Genomic DNA, 26,053 nt, shown 5'->3' with positions numbered 1-26,053 from the left:
ACAGGAACAGAAGAACTTCCACTCAATGAATATACAACTGGTGTGTACTGCTGACCAGTACATATCACACGTGAATGCCAGGTTTCCAGGATCAGTCCATGATTCCTTTGTCCTGAGGAACAGCAGTGTACCACACTTGATGGCACAACTACAAGGGGACAGAGGATGGCTCATAGGTGAGTGTGTATGACACTGGACCTGTACATAGCTGACAATAAGCCTGTATGCAAGTTATGGCATTATGTTAAGGTCCGCTTTCGCTCATTATTACAGGTGATTCTGGGTGCCCCAGCTTCCAATGGCTCCTGACACCTGTAAGAAATCCCAGGACAGATGCAGAGAGGAATTATAATGAGGCCCATGGACGTACTAGGAGGGTGATTGAGCGCACTATCGGTCTCCTGAAGGCTAGATTCCGTTGCCTCAATCTCTCTGGGGGATCCCTGTGCTATGGCCCTGAGAAGGTGTGTAGAATTGTGGTGGCCTGCTGCATGCTGCACAACTTGGCTGTGAGGAGAGCCACCCCCCTTCTAGAGGAGGAGGGCGCTGTACATCCACACCTGCAAACTCTGAGAGGGGATGAGAGTAATAGTGAGGATGAAGAGGGGGAAGATGTCAACTCCAGGAATCAGCTGATCCTACTATACTTCCAGTGACTATGAGGGAGTGTGCACTGATGCTGTTGTTTGCACTGCATGATGTTAGTTGGACTCATTTGCTTGGGGGTGTGCTGTCTGTAGTCATTGACAATGTTACCTGAAGTGGCATGTGCCAGGGAAACAGAAATGGTGTAAATTTTGACTTACTTCTGACCCTGCTGTGCGTGGGGTACCATTCCTGCAATAAAGGTATGATTATGGAATTGACTGGCTAATGCATACACGCTCACAATTGTAAACTCATAATGACAGAGGACATACGATTTGGCGTAGATGTGTTTTATTACGTGTCACAATTTCATAAGTGCACTCTACAGTGATAGGGAGTGGGCTCATGGTGCATATCCATACCAGGTACATAGGCTCAGCGATTGGTGGCAGTGGGTATTGGTCCTTATGTCCCTTGCTAGTTGGTATGTTGGTATTGGCGGGTCAACATGGTAGCCAGTAGGACACTTGGGAGACAGTTCAGGACAGAGTCACTTCTTAGTGGGGGCCTAGGTCTTGGCAGGTGTTCCAGTTTCATATCTGGGTCTGAGAGCACGTTTGAGTGACTGGTGCTGGGCTGCAGGGCTAGGGGTGCTGGTCTCCTGTGTGTCCTCTGCCAGTGCCACAGGTCCGGTAGCTACTGCAGATGTGATTGCAAGGTCTGTGCCCTAGGTGGTGGTAGGGGCTTCCATGTGGGTGGAGATCTCAGGGTGGCTAGGGTAGTGGTGCTGCAGAACCCCTGCAATGGTGGCCACAGTGGCATTGAGCTGCTTCCATTGCCCCATGGCCTCTTGGTGTTGTGCTATCTGCAGCCTTTGATTCTGCTCCAGGGTGGCCAGGATCTGGCCCATCCTGTCTTGGGTAAGGTGGTATGCATCCAGGACCTCAGATATCACCTCCTGGGCTACAGCATCCATCCTTTGGCCTCCCCCCTTGGCCACGGAGGCCCTCCCACTGGCCCTTACCCCCTGTGCCCCCTGCACAGGTCTGGCAGTCCCACTTGCACTGGGGCCATCATCATCCTGCCTGTTGGTTGGTGGAGACTCTGGCCTCTGTACATGTGGTCCCCCAGTCTGTTGCCTGGAGACACTGGTGTGGGGTTGTTTGGCCAGAGCTGATTGTGGTGGCTGGGTGGTAGGGGTGCCAGTGGTACCCTGGGCGGGGCTGCTGGAGGGTGACCGTCCAGGACAGTGTGACGGGCCAGGGTATTCCTCACTGTCTAAACATCCCTCTCCAGTCTCTTGAGTGGGGCTTCTGTCCCCATGTGGGTTGCTGGCACTCCTTGGCCTTTCCGTCTGGGTTGCAGGGGTGGTGGTGCCTGTGGGGGGGATGGACATGTCTGTTACATGTACTGAATCAAAAATGGATCCACAGCTCTGCCGTATTTTGTGCTGTTTATTCCCCTGTCGGGCCATGCAGCAACCTTTTGTGGGATTATCCTTTCATTTTGCGTGGGATATGGAGGTGCATTGTGGGTGCAGTAGTGCCATTGTGAATCCTTGCAGCGGTAGGTGACTGTGCACAGGGTGTGGGATATGACCCTGTTAGTAGGTTTGTGGTCATGCAGGGTGACTGGATGTGGATGTTGTGGCCTGGGTGGGGATATGGTCCTAGTGGTAGTTGGGGGGTGGGGTGGTACATGCATTACATGTGTGGTGGATATGAAGTCATTGTAATTGACTTACTTGAGTACAGTCCTCCAGTGAGTCCAGTGAGACCCTCCGGGTGCAGGATAGCCAGTACCTTCTCCTACAAGTCAGTGTAGTCGGGGGTGTAGGTGGGGGTCCTTCCCTAGTCTTCTGTACCGCAATGATGTGACTAGATGCCATTGACCTCACCTTCCCACGCAGGTTGTTCCATCTCTTGCGGATGTCGTCCCTTGTGTGTGGATGATATCCCACTGCATTGATCGTGTTGACAATTGTCTGGCATAACTCCCTCTTCCTGGTGATGGTTGTGTGCTGCGCCCCGAAAAGTTGTGGCTCGACCTTCAGTATTTCATCCACCATGGTCCTTAGCTCCCTATCTGTGAAGCGTGGGTGCTTAGGGGGTGCCATGGTGTCTGTTATGGGTGTGGTGTTCTGGGTGTATTGGTGAGGGTGCTTTTGTGTATATGTGTGTGTGACTTTTGTTATGTTGTGCTCAGTGTATGCGTGTAGGGTTGTCAGTCTCCTTAGTGCTAGTGGTGTTGCTTAGGGGGTGCCATGGTGTGTGTTATGGGTGTGGTATTCTGGGTGTATTGGTGAGGGTGCTTTTGTGTATATGTGTGTGTGACTTTTGTTATGTTGTGTTCAGTGTATGCGTGTAGTGTTGTCAGTCTCATTAGTGCTATTGGTGTTGCAAAGGATTGCTGGGTTGTGTATGTGAGTGTTTTATGGTGTTGTGGATGTGTGTCAGGTGTCTGAGTTTCAAATTTGACAATAAGTGCATTTCTTGCTGTTGGGTCCCATTACTATCCGTGGTGGTCCGTACCGCCAATGGTCGTTCGACATCCACTATCTGCCACCCTGATTTGTACATCATTATTTGGTGGGTGGATGATTTGTCTGCTTGGCAGTGGCGGGGTGAGGTGTACAGCCTTTCCGCCATCATGGGCCCCGGCAGTGACTAGAGGTTGCAGGATTTTTGGAGGTTTTTTGATTTTGCCATCATTATACGTTGGTGTGCTGTTCACCAACACCACCGGTCTTCTGTTCACCATTGCCACGGTGGTCGGCGGTGATTGCCGCCATGTTCAAAATGAGGGCCATAATATTTTTAAATTAAAAATACATTTATCTTTTTCTATAAAATGCATTAAATTAATTCTACAGATAACTTTTAGTATTTTACTTTAGCTGGTTGTAATTTAGTTTTTTTTAAATAATAAATTTAAATTAAATAGATGTGTAATTTATAATTTACTTAATAGTGTTATAGCATTTAAAAAAAATATTCTACTTGCATCCTTTTTCAGCTATGTCCTTAATACCTCTCTGTGTAAAACAGTAAACATAAATCCTAGAAAGTTATATTCAACAGGGAAAATCATCTATATCAAATTTGTAATAAGAGGATAACCCTTTTTGCAATGCGCATCCCATTTATGATTTGGAATTGCTCTTCAAGTTTGGCACATTAATGGTTACATGAAAATACATATTTTCATGAAAACAAAGCCCTGCAGAACAGTACTGAACATTACATACTATTGTTATGTATTGTGCATGTGTTTCCCAAGGAGGCACTTTATTGAAATAAAACTTTAAATAAAGAAAACAGCAATCAATAGGTTAATAGAGCTGTTAACTTTTATAAAGCATTTGCAAGTGTGTTGCAACCCTTCTGACACTTTATTAGGGCAATATTTAAGCTCCTTGAGTTAAAAACAAATTTGTTTTTTATTGAAAATTGTAACTTTTGATTGCAAATGGTGCATTATGTGCATTATGTGTTAAGTGCAGCAAATCCCTAGTTTTGTGGAAAATGAATTAGCTGTAGCATCACTTAGGGACTAATTATGAGTTTGGCGGATGGGAACACCTGTCTGCCAAACCCCCGACAGAGTGGCCGCCACTGTAGTGGTGACTTCCCTGGGGGACCTATCATGACTTTGACGCTGGGTTGACGGGCGGAAGCCAAGGTTTCCGCTCATCACCCCAGCCATAAAAATTGTGGCAGCATTGTTGCCGGCTTATAATTGATCTGACAGCAATTCTTTTTCCTGCAGGGTACACCAGCACCCTAGCAATGCTCACTGTCTGCACAACAGACAGTGAGCATTGCGAGGGTGTTGGGCAAGGGGACCCCTGCACTGCCCATGCCAAGTGCAAGGGCAGTGCAGGGTAGGCCCGTGGCACCATGCACCTTTTCTCCACCAGCCTTTTCATGGCAGTAAAGTCATCATGAAAAAGCTGGTGGAGAACCACGTCATAATCAGCAGAGCCACGCTCCATGCAGCACCACCCTGGCTGATTGCGACCTGCACCCTGAGTCAACCTGTCGGGATCACCAATCACAGCGGAGATGGTAGTACCCTGGCAGTCTGACTGCCAGGGTTGTAATGCGGCAGTCGGACTACCACAGCAGCAGCGGTCCTCACCGCCACTGAGAGTCTGGTGGTCAAGTGATCACCAGAGTCATAATCAGGCTCTTATTATGGCCTCATTATGAATTTAGCGGTCTCAGGACCGCCATGTTGGCGGTGTTCCCCCAACAGGCTGGTGGAGAAGAATGCTAAATTATTACTTTGGCAGTATTCCCAACAGAATACAGCCAAAGTACCGCTGGCACCACCAGTGCGGTCAGACAAAGGAAGGCACCTGCAGGTCAGTGGAGAGAACTTTTGTGCCGTACAGATTACGAGGCTGCACCACGCCAAGATTTCCACTGCGGTCACACCACCAGAGAAACCCAGGCATCTGGAGCCGCCATAGAACCAGAACTAGACGTCATCCCGCTGCTCGTGCTCACCCAAAGACTTTGGAATCTTCATTGATGATGAAGACAACAACTGTAAGTATACACACTCACCTGTTAATGTTTTATATTGTGAATTTTTGCACACTCACACAAAATACCATCAGGAAGGGGTGTGAGGGTGACACTCACATAGTTGTACACTGACACGCACACTCACATACAGTCACACACAAAACCACAAATACACAGTACACACAGTACAGCCACCACATACACACACACATGTCCAAAACACACACTTGCACATGGAAACACAGCACAGGCCCAGTCGCACACAATACCACACAATGCCACAACACGTCACAACAACACCACAACCGCACTGTCGCCAACACATTGGAAAACACTTGCAATAGACACTACCCAGGGAAACATCACACATACAACACATCATACAACCAACAGGGAACGAACACACACAATCACACAACCATACAACTTATCAATTTACATACACATCACACACACAGCACATTGTATCTATCATACCATGTACAAAACATGCATACTCAAACAGTCGAAGCGCACAAAGCCACACAGCACAGCAACAAACACATGTCAACACAAACACCACTCAATACAATGACAATAACGTTTCCGACATACACATTTCCATCACACAACACAAACCTTATTTCTGGGGGACAAAAGCACTGCACACAACCTCACATACTGCCCAAACAATACAGGAAGCACAAGCAGCACACATACACACAAATACTGACACACAAACAATGTCAGCGAGGAACAACTGTAACATAGGGGACAAAACATGCAAGACCAAGATGTAACCAGGAGACCAACAACTGGTTGGTTGGATTATATTTTGAAAAAATGTACTTAAAAGTCAAAGGCCATCGGCAAGTCCATAGTGTTTGTATTATGCACCAAATGCACATGTCGGTGCCCCCAACCTAACTCCTGACTGCCATGTAACCTCCACAGGTAGGGACATCAGGGGGCAGGCAGGCACCTTGGGAATTATCTGGGGGAGGGGGGTGGTAGTAGGGGGTTGAGATTAGGCTTGGGAAGGGGGGCTTTGGGATTTGGCTTGGGAAGGGGGTTTACTTTTAGGCTTGGGGAGGGCTGAGTCTTCTTGGGAGGGGTAGACTTCTTGGCAGGGAGGGGCATGTGTACTTGCAGGGGGTAGGTGAGGCCTTGGAAATGGAAGGAGCACACTTGGGGAGGGAAACAGCACATTTAGAGGTTTCATTGGGGGGAGAGGAGTAGGGAAAAGGGCAAACTCCAAAAGGAAAGAGGGCCAGATGTATCAAATGATTTTGCACTCGCAAACGGTGAAATCGGCCGTTTGCGAGTGCAAAATCGTGGTCTGCAATGCATCAAAGGCATTCGCAGACCACAAAATGAAAATCGCAAAAATTTCGATTTTCTGCGTTGCGACCTGGATTTTGCGAATCGCAATTTGCGATTTGCAAAATCCAGGTCGCAAGGCTATTCTGCAAAAAATCACAAATTGCGATTTTTCGCAGAATGGTATTTTGCACATGCAAAATACCATTGTCTGCAACCAGGTGGTAACCTGGTGCAAAATTTAAAAATGCAGTACAACTGCATTTTTAAATTTAATATGTAAAGCACACATGCCCTTTTGGCATGTGTGTACTTTACATGGTCCCAATTTTTTTTTAGGCTGCAGGAGAAGGGCATTTCCCAAATTGCGATTTCTGGTTCAAATGCTGAAATGTAAGACAGGGTGCTCCCTTTTTGGATTGTATATATGTCATGTGTGTCTGTACCTTTTTCTTACTGATCCATATATGTGGATGTTCAAGATTAAAGTTTGAATTAGTGCAACTATACCATACGGAGGACTCTGGCTACCCACACCGTCCTTGGTTATTGACACCAGTGAGGTACCCAACCACGCCAGGGGAAGTCCGCTTCAACAAGGCATGTCGTGGAGCGGACTTTTGGTTTCCTGGAGGCAAGATTTTGCAGCATAGGCAAGTCTGGAGGAGCCATCCTCTACTCACCCTAAAAGGTATGTCAAATTATTATTCCCTGCTGGATGCTTCACAACCTTGCCCTGGCACATCAGATACCATTCATACCAGATTAGGGGGAGCCAGCAGATCCTGTAGGTGGAAATGCAGAATTGCCAAGTGAAGATGAACATGATGAGGAAGAAGCTGGAGATATCTGGGCTGATCTCATCAATCAGTACTTCAACTGACTCCAGGTATGTGATGTGATGTTGCAAAAGAGATTCAGTGGGGTATTGGTGAGGCTGGTACATGCCATATAATGTTCTTTTTACCACCATCAGAGAGGCCTTAAGTGGCTCCAAAAAATGACTTAGAAATGCATGTAGATTGTTACTTGGAGTTGCGTACAGAATTGTTATGTACATAGTTTAATGTTTTCAAAATGCACAATCAAAGTCACATTTGTACTTATGAATTGGCAGTGTGATCTATGTGTATCGCTATGGCCTATACCTTATCTTTGTCAATTACAGAATTGCAGATTGGCTGTTTGGCTCATCTTTATTTGCCAATCTTATGCAGTGCCACAGGCAGATGGGATTTGCAGACTGAAATGAGAAGTGGACATTTCAAGTCAGACCCTGATTAGAGAAACTGTTAAAGATAAGCATTGGTCTGATGATGAATCTTACCGAATAATGATTTTATTTGATCCATCTTGCTATCCTTTATATTGATGACTTTTGGATCATGTCATTGAGCGATTGCCCATGATCCTATGCCCACACAGTATCAATGATCTGATGAACCTTGAATATTTAATATGATGTTTGTGAGTATTTATTTTGCTATATATATCTTACACCATATAGAAGTGCCAGAAAGGATACAATCTCAGCTACTTTAATCTGTACCTGGTTTGTAATAGTCTACTTCATAATTAACTGCGTCTAATATTTATAGTGGTTGGTGAGAAAAAAAGTACCATTGTCACACAGGCTTGGAGAAGTAAATGACAACTTTGAATTTCTTATAATGATTTGCATCCCCAGATCCATTTTATTCTAGTATATTGATATTGTCCTATGGACAGCCTCACTTTTTTAAGCTACTTCGATTTTTCTATTTCAGTTTCTAACTTTCTTTATCATTGATAATGTCAGAGATATTGTGCATCAACAGATGCCTGCATGTAGTAAGACGTTGATATCTTTAGGGCTGAAATAGCCTTACAGGCCTGTTATCAAACTCAGGGAATAGCAATGATGGGGAAGGAAATTCGCTTTTTGGACTGATTTCTAAAAGATTATCAGTTTGGATTGAAATTTATATTTATATTAGCAGGGATGGCCATGCCCTTGCTATGATCTCTTCAGCAGTCTTGGAAATGCACAATATATGGGAAGAGATCAAATTGGAGGGATCAGAATTTTGCCTCATGATCTAGTATCCAAACTATAGCTCTGTGGTGTCTTCAATACGACAACGACAATTTCATCACCATGCTTTTCTAGAAAATATACACGTGGGGCAGTGTTTTCATTTGGCAAAGGTGGGGCAATGTTAAGCAGTAGGAATGTTGTGGATTCCTGTAGATTCATGAAGTTTCCATTACAGAAATGTAATGGAAATGGGTGATTTCAGGAAAAGTGTCAGGTTTGCAGGGGTAAGAAAATCTAATGGGATCCATGCAAGTCACACCATCCTGGATTCCCCTAGGTACTTAGTTTTCATGAATAGGTTTGCTACGTTTTCCTGGGTGCCGGCTGAGATAGATTCCAAAATCTAGAACTACCCACATTGGAAAAAGAAGGTCAGTTTTTGGTGGAAAAATGTGCTGCATACATGTTGTGTTTCTTGGCCATTACCTGTTGCAGACACTAGGCCTACCCACACAAGTGAGGGACCATTTTTATCAGGAGACTTGGGGGGATGCCAGGTTGAAGGACTTTTTGGCTCCCCAGGTTTCCAGAACTTTCCATCACAAATTTGTGAGGAAACTATGTTTTTAGACACATTTTGAGATTTGCATAGAGATTCTGGGTAACAGAACCTGGTAAGACCCCACAAGTCATCCCATCCTCGATTCTCCTAGGTGTCTAGTCTTCAAAAATAGACAGGTTTGCTAGGTTTCCTAGGTACCAGCTGAGATAAAGTCCAAAATCCACACCTAGGCCCATTGAAAAAAACAACGAGTCTGTTTTCAGTGGAAAAATGCATTGTGTTTATGTTGAGTTTTGGGGCATTTCTGGATGCTTTCACTAAGTCTCCTCACACAACTGAAGAACCATTTTTATTGGCAGACTGGAGGAATGCTGGGTGGAAGGAAGTTTGTGACTAACCTCAGATTCCAGAACTTTGCATCACAGAAATGTGAGGAAAATGTGTTTTTAAACAAATTTTGAGGTTTGCAAAGGATTCTGGGTGACAGAACCTGATGAAAGCCCCACAAGTTGACTTGTTCTGGATTTCCCTAGGTATCTAGTTTTCAGAACTGTCAACATTTGCTAGGTTTCTCTAAGTGCTGGCTGAGCTAGAGCCCAAAGTCCACAGCTAGGCACTTTGCAAAAAACAAGTCAGTTTTCAGTGGAAAAATGTGATGTGTCCACGTTGCATTTTTGGGCTTTTCCTGTCAAAGTCACTAAGCCTACACACGCAAGTGAGGTACCAGTTTTATCAGGAGCCTTGGAGGAACACAGAATAGCTGAACAAGTGTTGTCACCAATTGTCTTTGTCTGCATTTGCTCATTCCAAATGTAAGACAGTGTGTAAGAAAGAAGTCATTTTGAGAAATTCCCTGTAATTCACATACTGGTATGGGTGCCCCCAAATTCAGAGATGTGCAAATAACCACTGCTTCTAAACTGCGTATCGCATGCCCATTATTACAGATATACATAGGTTTCCTTGATACCTATTTTTCACTCTTGCTATTTTAGCAAATGATTTGCTCTATGCACGGTACACAATAAAAAACCATTGCAAGGTGCAGCTCAGTGATTGGCTCTGGGAATCTAGGGTTCTTGATGAACCTACAAGACCAATATATCCCCACAACCAGAATGGTTCAGCAGATACAACAATATATTCCTTTTGAAAATCTGCCATATTTAGGAGAAGTTCCAGATGAAAACGTAGACACAAATAGCTGTTTTCTTCAACTCAATTTAAATATTTGTTCAATTCAACTGTTACTTTCTATATGAAAACCTTAAAGACTCAACACAAATGACCCCTTGCTGAATTAAAAATGTTATCTACTTTTGAGAAATATATAGCTTTTCAGGATCCACCATGAGTTTCACACCCATTTCTACCTCTAACTGGAAAGAGGTTGAAAGCACAAAAAAAGAGGAAAAATGGGGTCTGTCCCAGTAAAATGCCAAAACTGTGTTGAAATGTTCGAGTTCCTGATTCTAGTCGGCCTTCCTAAAAGCTGGGAAGATGGTGATTTTATCACTGCAAACCCTTTGTTGATGCTATCTGCAGATAAAAAAACAGATGCTTCCTTCTGCAGCACTTTGTTTCCATTTTTCACCAAAATCCCAAATTTCAACTGTATTTTGGATAATTTCTCAGTCTTCTCAAGGGAAATCCACAAAACCCTGGTACCGTTAGAATCCCCAGGATGTTGGAAAAAAAGGCCGTAAATTTGGTGTGGATAGCTTCTATGGACAAAACATTATGGGGGCCCAAGCGCGCACTACCCCAAAAAGCCTCAAAAAGGTTTAGCACAGGAGGGGGAAAAGGCTTAGCAGCGAAGGGTTGAAAAAAACGATTATATTGTTGTACTAACCTACATTAAAAATATTGCCTACTGCAAGGACCAAGTAAACATATTTTTGTGTAAACAATTTGAAGTTTATCCATAAATTCTCTTAAAACATGTTGATAAAACATTAGGATTGCACAGAGGCATTACACAGCTAAAACAGCATATTAGAGTATTTGACTAGACCATACTGGGTCTTAAAGAAAGCCTTTCATTCTTTCCTTTGCTTCACTCCAACCAAGTGGTGAGTGGTTCTTAGATTACGTTTGGTATAAATGGTGCCTTCCAACAGCCTGGTAGAAAAAGGCTGCTCTCTTTTCCCCAGGCTGAACTGATTCAGCCACTAAGGGGCTCATTATGAACATGGCGGTTAACACCGTTGCCCGCCGTGGTGACGGAGAACAGAATACCGCCATTGGCGCTGAACAGAAACCCACCATATAAAGATGGCAAAAACAGAACCTGCCAAATTGTTTGTTACCGCCAGGGCCTTGTCATCGGAAAGGCTACACATCCCACCCAGCCACCACTGAGCACACAAATCCCCCGCCCTCCAAATAATGATGCACAAATCACAGCAGCAGTTAGTGGATGCCGAACGACCATTGGCGGTACAGACCGTCACAGCCAGCAATGTGACACACAGCAAGAAATGCACACATTGGCAGGTTTGAAACCCACACACCTGACATACACCCACAACATTATAAAACACTTACAGACGCACCCCACAATCCTTTGCATCGCCAATAGGAGACTGACTGACAGACTGACAACACTACAAGCAGTCGCTGAATGCAACAACACACAACTCACACACCCAACCACACAACAGCACCCTCACCAATATCCACACACCACCCACAACACACACCATGGCACCCACTTAGCACCCATGCTTCACAGATAGGGAGTTAAGAACAATGGTGGATGAAATACTCAAGCTCGAGCCACAAATATTTGGTGCACAGGTCCAGCACACACCCATCGCCAGGACAATGGAGTTATGGCAGACAATAGTGAACAAGGTCAATGCAGTGGGAAACCATCCACGCACAAGGGACAACGTCTGCAAGAGATGGAACGACCTGCGTGGGAAGGTGAGGTCCATGGCATCAAGGCACAACATTGCGGTCCAGAAGACCGGGGAAGGACCCCCACCAACACCTCCGACTACACCGACTGGGAGGAAAAGGTACTGGCCATCCTGCACCCTCAGGGTCTCACTGGACTCACTGGAGGAATGGACTTGGGTAAGTCATCTACAATTACCCCATATCCACCACACAGGTGATGCATGCACCACCCCACCCCTCCAACTACCACCAAGACGACACCCCACCCTGGCCACAATTACTACATTCAGTCACCTTGCATGCCACCTAACCCACTAACAGGTCCACACCCCTCCCCATATGCACAGTCACCCAACCCTGCAAGTTATCATATTGGCACTACACCATGATAAATTCAATGGCAACCTCACAAAAGGATCCTGCATGGCCCAACAGTGGAAAACCTGCACAAAATAGGCCTGCCCTGTGCACCCAATCCGATTTTGTAAATGTAACATACATGTCAATTCCCCCCCACAGGCACCACCTCCCATGCCACCTTGACGGAAAGGCCAAGGAGTGCCCCACATTGAGACAGAGGCACCACTCAGGACACTGGAGAGGGACCTCTCTGGACAGTGAGGAATACCCTGGAACATAACACAGTCCTGGACTGTGACCATCCAGCAGCCCCACCCATGACACCACTGACACCCCTATCACCCAGCCACCAACATCAGCACATGGCAAAACGACCCCACACCAGTGTATCCAGGCCACAGACTGGTGTAACACAAGTACAGAAGCCACAGTCTCCACCTACCAACAGGCAGGCTGACGAGAGCCCCAGTACAAGTGGTACAACCAGACCGGTGCAGGGGACACAGGTACAGGGGGCTAGGGCCAGTGGGATGGCATCAGTGGCCCGGGGGGAGGCCAAAGAATGGATGCTGCAGCCCAGGAGGTGATCACTGAGGTCCTGGGAGCATATCACCATACCCAGGACAGGATGGACCAGATTGTGACCACCCTGGAGCAGAATCACAGGCTGCAAATAGCACACCACCAAGAGGCCATGGAGCAGTGGAAACAGCTCAATGACACCATGGCCACTATTGCAGGGGCGCTGCTGCACCACTTTCCAACCCAGCCTGAGACCACCACAAACCAGGAAGCCCCTACCACAGACCACGATACAGTCTAGCCATCAACATCAGCAGCAGCAACTGGACTGGTACCACTGTCGAAGGACACACAGGAGACCAGCACCCCTAACCATACAGCCCAACAACAGACACTCAAACGGTCCCTAAGACCCAGCTATGTACACCTGCCAAGACCAAGGCACCGTCAAAGAAGTGACTCTGACACAAACTGTCTCCCAAGTGTGCCACTGAACCACCATGCTCACCGGCCAATAGCAACTCAACAACTAGTAAAGTACAGATGGACATATAACCACTGCCATCAATCGCTGAGAACATGTAGCCAGTATGGACACCCACCATCAGCCCACTCACATCACTGTAAAGAGCACCAATGCATCCCTGACACCTATTAAAACACATGTACACCAATTCCAATGTCCCCTGTCATTATGTTGAATCAAACCCAAGTGTGAATGCATTTGCCAGTTAAATTCAATAATCAGACCTTTTTTGCTGAAATTGCACCCAACGCACAACATGATGTGGAGTAAACAGAAATGTCTAACAAGTTGTTCATCATGTCACATGGCACTTGAAATTAATGTTAAGGTGTAAATGGCTACAGACCGCAAACCCCCATAAAGAATAAGTCAGACTGACAGTATGCAGTACAGACAACATCATCAGCGAACAGTACCTCATAGTCACTGGAAGTATAGTTGGATCAGTTGGTTCCTGGAGTATTCATCTTCCCCCTCTTCATCATCACCATCACTCTCATCCCCTCTCAGAGGAAGCTGGTCTGGATATACAGCACTCTCCTCCTCCAAGAGGGGGATAGATTACCTCACAGCCACGTTGTGCAGCATGCAGCAGGCCACCACTATTCTACACACCTTCTCAGGGCCATAGCACAGGGAACCCCCAGAGGTATGGAGGCAACAGAATCTAGCCTTCAGGAGACCTATAGTGCACTCAATCACCCTCCTAGTACATCCATGGGCCTCATTGTAATTCCTCTCAGCATCTATTCTAGGATTCCTCACTGGTGTCAGGAGCCAATGCATGTTGGGGTAGCCAGAATCACCTGCAAAAGTTGGCAAAACATGACTGTAAATAACTATCGTCTGTTGCAGACAGCCTGGCTGTCAGCTATGTACAGAAAAAGTGTCAGACACACTAACCTATGATCCATCCTCTCTCCCCTTGTAGGTGTTCCATCATGTGTGGCACACTGCTGTTCCTCAGCACAAATGAATCATGGACTGATCCAGGGAACATGGCATTCACATGTGAGATATATTGGTCTGCAGTACACACCAATTGAATATTCATGGAGTGGAAGTTCTTCCTGTTTCGGTACACCTGTTCTCTTACCCTTGGGGGGATGAGAGCTATGTGGGTGCCATCGATGGCACCTATCACATGGGGAATGTTGGCAAAGGCATAAAAGTCTGACTTGATGGCAGGTAGTTCAGCATTTTGGGGAAACCTCACATATGACTGCAGGAGTTGTACAAACGCATCCAGTAACCTGGACAGGATAAGGCAAAACATTGGCTGTGAAAACCCTGCACCCATGGCCACTGTCACCTGAACTGAGCCTGTGGCTAGGAAATGGAGTACAAAGAACACTTGTACTTCAGTAGGGATGGCATGCTGATTCCGATTAGCCGGTCTCAGTACTGGATCCAGTAATACACAAAGTTCATGAATAGTGAGTCTGTAATTGATAATGATGTGATTTTACACCATGGTCTCCAAATCAACAAGTGGTCTGTACACAGATGGGGCCCTCCCTCGCCACATGGGTCTGTACCTACGATGAGTGGAGAACACAAGTGAGGGACACAAATTCATTTGCACAACATGTTGTGTATTCAACACTGCTGTCAAACATTTAGGTGATACATAAGCAATGTAGGATGTTAAACTGGAGTGACATGTCCTAACTGATACATCTGGACTGTTGTGGTGAGTAAATAGTCTTTTGGGCATTAGTTTGAGGGCTGGGGTCCTTAGGGCCTGCATCGGGCCCAGGACCAAATAATAACTGCATAGTAGTTCGCAAAATGTCAGCCCCCTGTCATCCAGATATATAGCAGTGGAAGTGACCTCATACAGCTAGCAGTTGTCGTATTGCCGTAAGGCGGTGTTCATCGCTGTGCACCCATTCATTGGTTAACATGGTTGTCAATGGGGAATATGGGCCTATGGAGATCACCGCCGGCATTGACGGTGCACACCACCGTGGAGCGTACGCTATTTCATCACCCCAGGTTCACTTGACTTCCGGATTTAGTGCATGCAAGTACTCCACTAAGTGTGCTGCTGGGTCCTGACTCTGGTCCTGGAAATGGCATGGGTCACAGGGGAAAGGGCCCCTGCCTCCACCACGGAGGAGCTTGAGAAGCTGGTGGACGGGGTCCTACCCCTGTATGCCAAGATATATGGTCAACCAGAGGTGCAAGTGAGTAGGCGGATGTGGTGCATGGATGTGTGTGATGGTGGTGGATGGCTGTATGCATGTGTGCACGATCTATAACTGCACAGCCGTTTACTGCATGACATTCAGCGTGATTGAGGGGCTGGAATGCTGTTTTAAATGTCTGTCCCATAGGGGACGTATGGCCAGTGGTATCCAATGTGCTTTTTCTGACCTTAGTGTTTATTTTCTGTGTGTCCTCTACAGGTCAGCACCCATCAGAAGAGGCGACTCTGGCAGGCCATTGCCAGGGAGGTGTGGAACCTGGGGGTCTACTCCCAGTGGAACACCCACTGCAGGAAGCGGTGGGAGGACCTGTGTCACTGGGCGAGGAAGATCTGTGAGGCTCAGCTGGGGAAGTCCTCCCAATGGGGAAGGGGTGCCCGTCGGGCCCTGACCCACCGTAATGTGCCGCATTCAGACTGTGGCATATCCAGATTGGATGGGAGCTTTAAGCCTGCACAGCAGACACAAGGGGGTACCAAGACCATATAATGCCTCCTTGATGGATGTCTGAGGGTGCTGTAGTATGTATGCTGTGTAGTGACAGGGACTCTGACTGATGTCATTGAGCATTATGGTCCTCATGGGCAGTTAGATGATAAGGGGCAGGTCAGCAGTTCTTCAGGTCCTTCTGTAATGTGGGAGATGGTTGTATACTACGGTTGTGGCCAGAAGTCAGGGGAATAGCCATGAGTATAGCTGTAGGTGGTGCATGTTGGTTTATTAGCTGGGTGACAGTATGGGTGAACCAGATATGTACATCCATTCATATGTTAATATTCTATCTCCTGTTTTGTCTCCCCACCCCTTTACTCATGTGTTGTCTGTGTGCATCAGCATCACCTGGCGAGAGAGAAGTGGCACCGGTGAGTGTGGATGCAGAGGCCCACGGTTCCAAGGAGGCAGGGTCTACCGACGCCAAGGGGACCAGTGGGTTGGAGGGTGAGGGGAATACCACAGGGGAGGAAACTACCACTGGAGGTAGTGATTCTGATACCTCCTCCGATGGGAGCTCCCTGGTGGTGGCAGACCCTATTGGGCCCACCCAATCTTTGACATCTTCCACCACCCCCATACCATCACTGCCCTCCCAGTTGCACCCCACCCAGTTGCCCATGCCCGCTCACCCAGAAGGGTGGGCATCTCCTTCGCCCCAGGCACCTCATCCCCTGCACCAGTCAGCCCTTCTGCCCTCACGGAGGAGGCTATTGGCCTCCTGAGGACCATCTCTGTCGGGCAGACAACCATTGTCAATGCCATCCAGGGGCTAGCATCCCTAATGCAGCACTGCAATGCATACCTGGAAGGCATTCACTGTGCCATGTTTGGCCTACAGAGATCTTTTCAGGCTCTGGCCTCCTCTTTGATGGCAGCCAGTGTCCCTGGTCTTAACGTCCCCCCTCCAACCACCTCTACCCCTTTCCACGTCCCCCCTCCATTCCCCCATCCCAAGCACATGTTCAGACAGCCATACACACACCTCAACACACAAAAAGTACACAGAGAAACACAAGCACCACACTTCCCACCACAGGCACACACACAGCTAACATACAAAGGCACACACAACAACATCCACTTCCCCCACTGTGTCCACCTCTTCCACCTCCCTGTCTGTACATCTACATGCACACTCACAAGCACTGCACCCTCATTCACTGTTGCTGACCCCATTCTTGCAGTCACCACAACATCAGACATCTAGTCATGCACCCTAGACACCACACCTGCACTTACCACAATGACTTTGAGTAACACTTGCAGCACACTCACCAAACTTGCAGACACACACATACAACATCCATTTACACTGGCAGCCTGTCTTGGCCCCCCTCCTCCAATTACACTCAGCCGTTCCCAGACACCTTCCCAACACACATCCACCACACTTCAGCATACTGTTCAGGCACCTGCATCCACATCACGCATACCTCCACTACCACATCTTCCTCCAGGTCCATCCTGCCCCTAAGAAACATTTCCTATCCTGTGTAGACCTCTTTGAATCCACTGGCCCACCCTGTCTTGCACACCTCCTTGCCCTGTCCACTCCTTCCACCTCCAAGTCTGCCCCTGTCTACCCTTCCCATTCCTGTGTCCCAGTGAGCAAGAGGCCCCGTGCTGGCCCTGGACCACTTCCGGTGATGGGTGTGGCAATCTGTGCCCTGGATGGTCATGGAGCAGGTTTCTGACCCACATTCTAAATGGTGAGGGTCAAGTTCACCGGGAGCATCAGCGCCGAGTGGCCATCTTGGTCGCTGACATGGCCACGCCCGAGCTTGCAGGCATGTTTTTTTTTTAACATGTTTATTTATTGGTATTTCAGGTGGTACATCATCTTATTCACAGGATCAAAACATCTTACATGGCCAAACAAATCACATTTTCATGACAACATTTAAACAAGTAACCAGCACTGCTATTGTTTTATATTACCCCCACTCTGAGGTTTATTCCTCATAGAGCTCTCTGTATAAGTGAAAGAGTTGCAGTGGGGATTGCCAGCGGTTCTCCGGTTCAGTGTGGTGTATCCATGAAGCAGGGTGGATGAGCACCATTGCTTTCAGCTCTGGGCTCTCAGGTACCCATCCGCTCTGAATACAATAACTAACAAGCAAAACATAAAGCTTGCCCAGTGATATGAACCAAGCTACTTGGCTTGTAGGTGTGTCTGCGACTGCATGGGGTCTAGCCGGAGGGAGGGGGGTGAGAGGCAAGGGCCATGCATGAACATTCAGGGAGGTCCCATGGGTCTGTGGCTGTTGTGGTCTAAACTCCGCTAATTGAGCGGCCCATCTGTGGCATCGTCCATAGCCCCCTCAAGGGTGTCCCATGTTACCCCCACTTTTGCCCAAAGGGGGGCTATCGTTCTGTTCCTCATCCCTCTCATTTCTTCCCTCTGGAAGCTCGTTCTTCCACCCTGGCCCAGCACGGCTTGCAGGCAAAGTTAACCTTTTTCTGTGAAAGATTGATTTGTTATGTTCTTTAACAGTAGCTCTGTATTATTGAGGGCTGGGTGATTTATTCTGTCTGCTTTTCTGCTGTAGTGTTCAGAGGGAAATTTCATCAGAGGCTCCTTTTTCAGGGGAAAGAGGTTTAAAAAGTGTATGAGAGGAGCTTTTCCGGGACATCCCATGAAAACTCATAGATGGATATTGTGCTTGCCCAATGAAGTAATGGATGAAGCTGTGAAAGGAATGGCATTCTGAGTTTGAATTTTCAATGACAGTCTAGTCCACTGAGCAACATATTTGTAAAAGAATGAGGTCAAATATAGGTCTGAGTCTGGTACAGCTCCCCCACCCCCACCCTTCGAGCTGTCTGATTCAGTATTAGTCAGTTGGTACCATGTGGCTGTTTGCCCGTGGATTTCAACTTGAAAGCAGAAAGAAGCTTTTGTTTTTACTATCACCGTGCAGATCGATGGACATATCAAAACCTGGGATTTGTTGCTTTGTTTTCTATAGCAGAGAAAGATGCTAAATGATTTGTTTTGGAACTGTGAAGGAAAGCTTACATGAAAAGTACTTTGATTCCCCGTAGGTCTTTGCAGAACTTGAGATGCGACTGGTAAATTATGGCTAGATATCTTCTTTGTACTGTCAGGATGGAGTAGTTCTCTGGTACTATATTGACTAAAATCTAATTTCACAAATTATGTTTGTGTGATGAAGAGACAGGCAGGGTTTATTGGTAGATGATACTGCGGTTTTAATGTTTGTTTCTCTCTAACTGCTGATATGCAATTCAATAGAGTACATGCAGGCTATAAGAAGGTAGCGCAAGTTTTAGGAGATGTTTTTTATTACCTTGTTATATCACAGAAAGCTGAGAGATCTGATTTACATTTTCGAGGTCTCTGTGCCCCAGCAAACTTATGACACAAAAGTGTAAGGGTGACCTGTCACCTGAAATGGTGAAATACTTACAAAACGTACTAACACTATTGAGACATGAATCCATCTAAGACTGAATCCCTACTGTTATTCAAAATGACCTGTAGCTTTTCATGCAGATATGAACAAATGAGTACCCAGAATATGGGATGATGCTGGATTATTTTATCTACGAAAAGGTGTACAGTCAAAAATTCTGTTCAACTAGTATGTTGCTGGCATGACTGACTGCTTGTGGTGCGACAGTTCGACCTAAGTAATTGTCCAGATTGGCTTTCTAAAATCTCTCTAATCCAGTGGTACATAAAGCCTGGTGACTTATTGTAAGGATCACTTTTTATGCTGCTTAAGACATCTAACGCTTTTAAGGATATTGTGATATGGTATTATTTTTGGTTATCAATTCACACGTGCACAGTTGAATCAACATCTGTTTGGAATGATACTTGATATTTATTCTGAATAATGATGATGATGATGGTCAAAAAAATAATAATAGAAGAAGAAGAATCTATCGGTGAATTGTCAAGGCAGTGGTAACAGGTGGTGTTAATTAAAAGGTGATTTTATGGAGATTATACAGCATGTGTTGTGCCCACTAAAACTATATTCAGTACCAGAGCACTAATTTAAGTTCAAAGCTTTCTAGCTTAAAAGAGCAGCACAATAATTATTGATTAATGGAAATATGCTGAAAATCCATTACGTTCTGAAACATTATGTACTTGATTATTATGCTGCTGCGTAATCTTCCTTCAAAACGGCTTCAGATTGAGAGGCTAACAACTGCCAAAGTCTATTCTTCAGCATTTAGTACTATTTACATTTTGGTGCAGAGGTCGAGGTCCTTTGGATGGATCGCTTGTGTTCTTGTTGCAGTAGGTAGCTGCAGGGAGGTTACAGATAATAGGAGAGCATTGCCCCGAAGCATGTTGTGGCAAAGATGTGGGACATGAACATTTGTGTTTAGCACTTTAGGCAGTGTAGACAGCAGATGCAGAACCTGAGGCACATATCAACATGCCACATTGGAGGCCCTATGAAATAGTGGGTGGCAGAACAAATTGTAGAAACACTGGACCATGGACTTTTAAGGTCTGTAGCAGTCGTACCCGGGAATGGATAGCTTGGTACCATATTGCTGCACCTCTGGCACTGGGAGCAGGTGAGGTGTTGCGCAGTCCCTGGTGGTTTCTGAAGGCTGATGAGCCTGGAGATACAGTACAACCACTGACACCTAGTATAGTAGCCAATCCTGCAAAAGATAAGGGAAGTGGAGCGACACTAGCATTACTGTCTATGCATTGTGTTGCTCTGTTGAGGCCTATCTTCTTTATGTCTTGAGGTTGGCTGGGTATCGCAGCAACCATATGCATGTAGTTGGTTTGACAGATACAGGTAAACTCCTAGCATATTCTTAAGGGCCAGTGAGTGAGTGGTCAGAGAAGTAAAGAACCTCTTAGGCTAACATTTCCTGCTGTGGGCTGGAACTACTCTTTACAAGAACATTGGAATGATGTTGACAATGGACCACACTAAACAACTAGTGCCCCTAAAGAGGACATGATACTGTGTTTCATCTCAGAAACCATTGTTCTATTTCAGGGCATTACAAAGTTAATGGCTCAAACCCTCTTGAACAGATAAGCCTGGGCTGTTCACATGACCCATAATAGCCAGGCTGATTAGCTACAAGGATAAAGATGCTATGCTAAGAACAGAGAGGGTAACTTAAAACTTGTGAAGAAGCATTTTGGGGAAAAATATCAAAAGTAAAACCCATTGTCTTGAACAAGCAGCGTCTTGCTCATCCACAGCCTATCTGGATCCCGGATCATGCTCAACCTCCTTCTATGGACATTATTTTTGAGCAAAGACATTTCCATTAAGCGTGTCTTCAGAAATTGATGCCACCAGTTCCAGGTCCAGGGGGCCACACTTGCAAGCCAAGAATGTGCCAAGACCATATGAGCCATCGAAATTTAAAAAAATTAAGTCCCATTTCATTTTGGGAGGTACATGGTGAGTGCACCAACATGATCGCTTTCGAGTCCCATACTACTGGCAAATGTGAGATAATATAACATTTCCAACATAGCCCAGTAGCTATGTAACACAGGACAGGTGACAAACACATGGCTCCCACCACCCCCCAACAGAAGCAGCGATCATCGCTTTGAGCTTCATGTTCCACAGGCAGAGGGAAGTTTAGTAAAAATCATTAATGCATTTGATAGGACGGACCTTGATTCATGATATGTTTAGGATGTTTTGTGCAAGAGAGTTGCTGAGCCTTATATCCTCCATGTTCAAATGCCCTTAGCTGGAAAGGATCAGCTCAATGATCCAAGTCAGGTGACAGATATAGCTTACAGGCCAGACTGATGTTCCCCTTTTTGGAAGCTCGCATTAAAAAATCTAAGTACTTTGGGAGGAGCCGACCTTATATATCTCGAGGTTGGTAATTAAATAATGAAATTGCAAATACTTGAAAAATACAATACAGGGAAGGGAAAACTCCTGCTGCATAGTCTCAAAGGACACAAAACGACACACCCCACGAACATTTGTCCAAGAGTAAAGAGTATGGCCACCTCCCAGCTCTCCTGAAAGCTATGATGGACACAGAGAGGTAAGTTAGGGTTAAATCCTAAATACGTATATCGGATAAAAAGGGAAATATCTGGGAATACTTTTTTTAGGGAACTCCAGAGAAGATGGAACACCTTTAAAGTCTTGAACTGGGTCCATTTTAAAGTAGACTTGGTCAATTAATCCAATCCCCAGACCAACCCATCCCCCAGTGGCAGATAGTCCACAAGCATGCGGCCCTGCACCCATGAATCCTAGCCCATGACCAGACGGAGTCAAGAACAAAAACAAAGTGAGATGATAAAATCACAGAACAGGGAGAGAGATCTCACCCTTGTCCTTGGGCAACTGCAAGAGCTGGATCTTACAGCGAGGTTGCTTCGAGCCCCAGATGAACTTCTGCCAACATGCCTCTATATTCTCTATATAAAAAGCCACAGAAAGAAAAAGAATACATCGATAAAGATACAGATACCAGGGAAGAATAATCATTTTAATAAGATGTTTAATAAGATTACACATGCCATTCAGGCCACGATTTAAGTGATTCCACTTAGTGAAAATATTAACTATCTGTTCTAAGAGTTTCTTGTAATTATATTCAGTTAAGATTGTTCAAGATCCTCACTCATGCCTATAAAGCTCTACATAACCAAGGACCTGCCTACATCAACCACCAACTCAACTTCCATCAAGACATCTGCACTCGTCCTCGCTTGCCCATGCCCACAATCCATGCATCAGTTTCAGCCGCAGTGGAGGCTGCTCTTTCTCCTACAACGTCACCAAAACCTACAAGAGCCTTCCCCTCCATCTTCTTTTTGCTGGAGACATCACATTCACAGCACCCAGGTACCCGTAAGGGTGACAGTGCTGCACTATATGAATGCCAACTGATTGATTAAGAGTGCAAAATTCTTCCCTTGCTATCTTACGCTTGTGAGGTGCTTTGACAGCATAGATGTTTCATGAGAGAATATGCAAATGCTGGCCAAGACCCCTGTCTTTCTTAGCCATTTTCCCAACAAGTCGAAACCAAAATGCTTCCCCTAAAGACAACACAATTCTGTGAACCCATACTTTGAGACTGAGCCCCTAGGTCAGTTGTTCCACATTTCCCCATTTAGTGACTTGTTCTTCAGTTTTTACCCCAAAACATTTCAAAGTGCTCAACCTAAAAACACACACAAAAACTAGCTTCATGCCATTCCTCAACCCCTTCCCTCCCCTGACATTTGAGAGACCTGCACAGCCCCCCAAGCTATGGCCCAAAAGAATGGCCATCAGCCCCCCCCCAAAAAAAAACCCTCACACCTACATATCAAATAGCTCATATTTCTGATTAGGCAGAGGGCCAGACCCTCTCTGGATACACCTTACCCTGGACAAAGAATAGAAGACCATAGGACCCCAGGACCGCAAACAAATATACAAAAAAGACTTTAGACAACAAGTGATACTACCTAGCCCCAAATCCTCCCATACAAGTACATAAAATACATGAAATAAGAGGTATGTAGGAGCACAACATTTTCAGAGAAACCATCCTGCACAGAAAGATCGCCCTGCACAGAAAGAGAGGGAAACAGAAAATAAGAAAAGGACAAAAAAAGACAAAAAGAAAAGCGGCCCATTTCCCAGGTTGCCATTTGGCTGACAGCTCCATAACCTTTGGGTCATCATTAAAAAAATAGGTATGACCATCAAGTTTAATTTGCAATGTTGCTGGCTTCATAAGAAGACTGTCAACCTAATCTTTTGCAAAACTGGAATATTTTCTTGAAGCTGTCAACACTGCACCATTGTGTGATGGCAGAAGTCAGCCTGAACAAAGAATTCAATCCCAGAGGCCCTAATAGGTGGCTTAGGTGGGTCTGTATGATAGATCTCCTGTTAAGGTAAAAAATTCCCAACATACATAAGAATGGCATGGGGTAGCAAGGAGGCCCACGCTTGCTGGGAGGCCTAAAAGGAAAAGAATCAGACTATCCAGGTCCCAATCGCTTAATGTAGGAAAAGATTCTCTAAAGATGCACAACATAACCTCTAGGGTCATCTTCTTTCTCCCCCTCCGGGACACCCAAACCTCTTAGGTTATTTCTTCATGATCTAATCTTTAGGTCTTCCACCTTGAACAAGAGCCTAGAGAGCTGAGAGTCATGCTGGTGGATAGATTACTTATTCTCTCCAACTGCTGCCAGAAGGCCTGCCTGGGATGCCTCCAATTCAGAGAGGTGGGTTTGGATGATGTCCATATTTTTATAGCTTTTTAAGCACTGCCTGCATCTATAGATGGTTTGCCTTTAGTGCAAGAGAATCTTTCTTGTATTCTTCCCTATGCTGACGGAGGGGGTTGCAGATAGCAGCTCACATGGGAGCATCCTAGGCTGGTAAAATCTCCTGTTGAGATTGACCCCTGATGTAGGGCTCCTAGGAGCAGGCAAGTTAGCATCTGAAGGGATAGTAGAGGGGATAGCGGCTGGTGGATGAGAGTTAGTGTCAGAGTCACCAGATCCTCGGGGGTCTGTGCACGTTCCCAACACGTCCACCACTGAACAGCTCCAAGACTCTGATAGATAAATCACAGAGACTGAGAGAGTTCAAGAGGGGAAGAGGGGATTAGGAAGGGAACAGCTGGGAAGGAGACCTGTAGTAAGAAAAAGGTTAGAACACACCATTTGAAAATTATATCTCCTGAAATCAGTACTAGATTATGATTCTAAGCCTAGTCACTCTGAAAACATGAACAATCTAAGAGTTAAGTTTAAAATGACTAAGTTTCAAGATGGCCGGATACCTGTAAGGGAATCAAGATGAATCAAATGAAAACTTTCTTATTCAAGTACTTTCCTTTACATGAGAATCAGAAAAAACATTCTGACTAAATTTTAAACCAGTCATATAAATCTTGTTTTGAGAATGTGTACTAGGACCATACAATATTGCATCTAGAAACTCTGGCCTTCTGTGTACTCTTAAAATGTTTCAACACAAATTGCGCATATTGCAGATATATATATAGTAACACCATAAAAGGACTGTGCACCATAAATAACACAATATGGATTCAGGAAGCAAATCACATAACTTGTCAACTCGAATATTACATAATAAATATCTTAGAGTAGTGGCATACAATAAACAACATGAAATAAACTCGAGGAGAGAATCGTGCGTCTTGCCGATTCGAATGTCACCATGTGAAATACCAAGAAATGGTAGCAGGCAATGAATATCAAAATCAAATCATCATTAATCGAATGGCGCGTCTTGCCGATTCATAGAACACAATGTAAATGTCAAGAAATAACAGCTCACAATAAATAACAAGATCAAAGTACAATGAAACAAATCGCGCTTCTTTTGCCGATTCTTAAGCCACCATGTAAATGTCAAGAAATGGTAGCGTGCAATTAACAAAAAAGTTAAATCCTCATGAAACGAGTTGCGCGTTTTGCCAATTCGTAAAAAATCATGTAAATGTCAAGAAATAGTAGCGCACAATGGACAACAATGTTTAAACACCATAAAACGAATCGCACGTCTTGCCGATTCTTAAGCCACCATGCCAATGTCAAGAAATGGTAGCACGCAATGAATAACAAAGTCAAACCTTTATGAAACAAATCACGCATCTTGCCTATTTGTAAACTACCATATAAATGTCAAGAAATGGTAGCGCGCAAGTAATCTGTTACTCATTTAAGAATTAAACCAAGAATATGAAAATTCTCAATAACGGTGTCGGAACAGTCCAACCACCATCTTACTGCCTGGAACAATGATCACCAATGAAGGATGAAGGGCAAAAGACTGGAAGATCCAAATAGGCCGCCGGGACAGGAGCTCAGGAAGAAGCTGCTGCTCTGCACCGGGACCTCTGAATAGTGAGCACTGGGAGTTGCGCTGGCTCTCTTTTATAGAGTCTTGGCCCAGCCCAGAACCACGCCCAGGCATGTTGCAGGGAAAGTCTCTGGAAGGCCCTGGAAAGGTGCCACACCCTAACACACTCTGAAAACCTGCAGCAATACATTGCAAAGGAACAGTA

This window comes from Pleurodeles waltl, chromosome 2_2, assembly GCF_031143425.1.
Source record: "Pleurodeles waltl isolate 20211129_DDA chromosome 2_2, aPleWal1.hap1.20221129, whole genome shotgun sequence".
NCBI lineage: Eukaryota > Metazoa > Chordata > Amphibia > Caudata > Salamandridae > Pleurodeles > Pleurodeles waltl.
Note: the sequence above shows the minus strand (reverse complement) of the source record.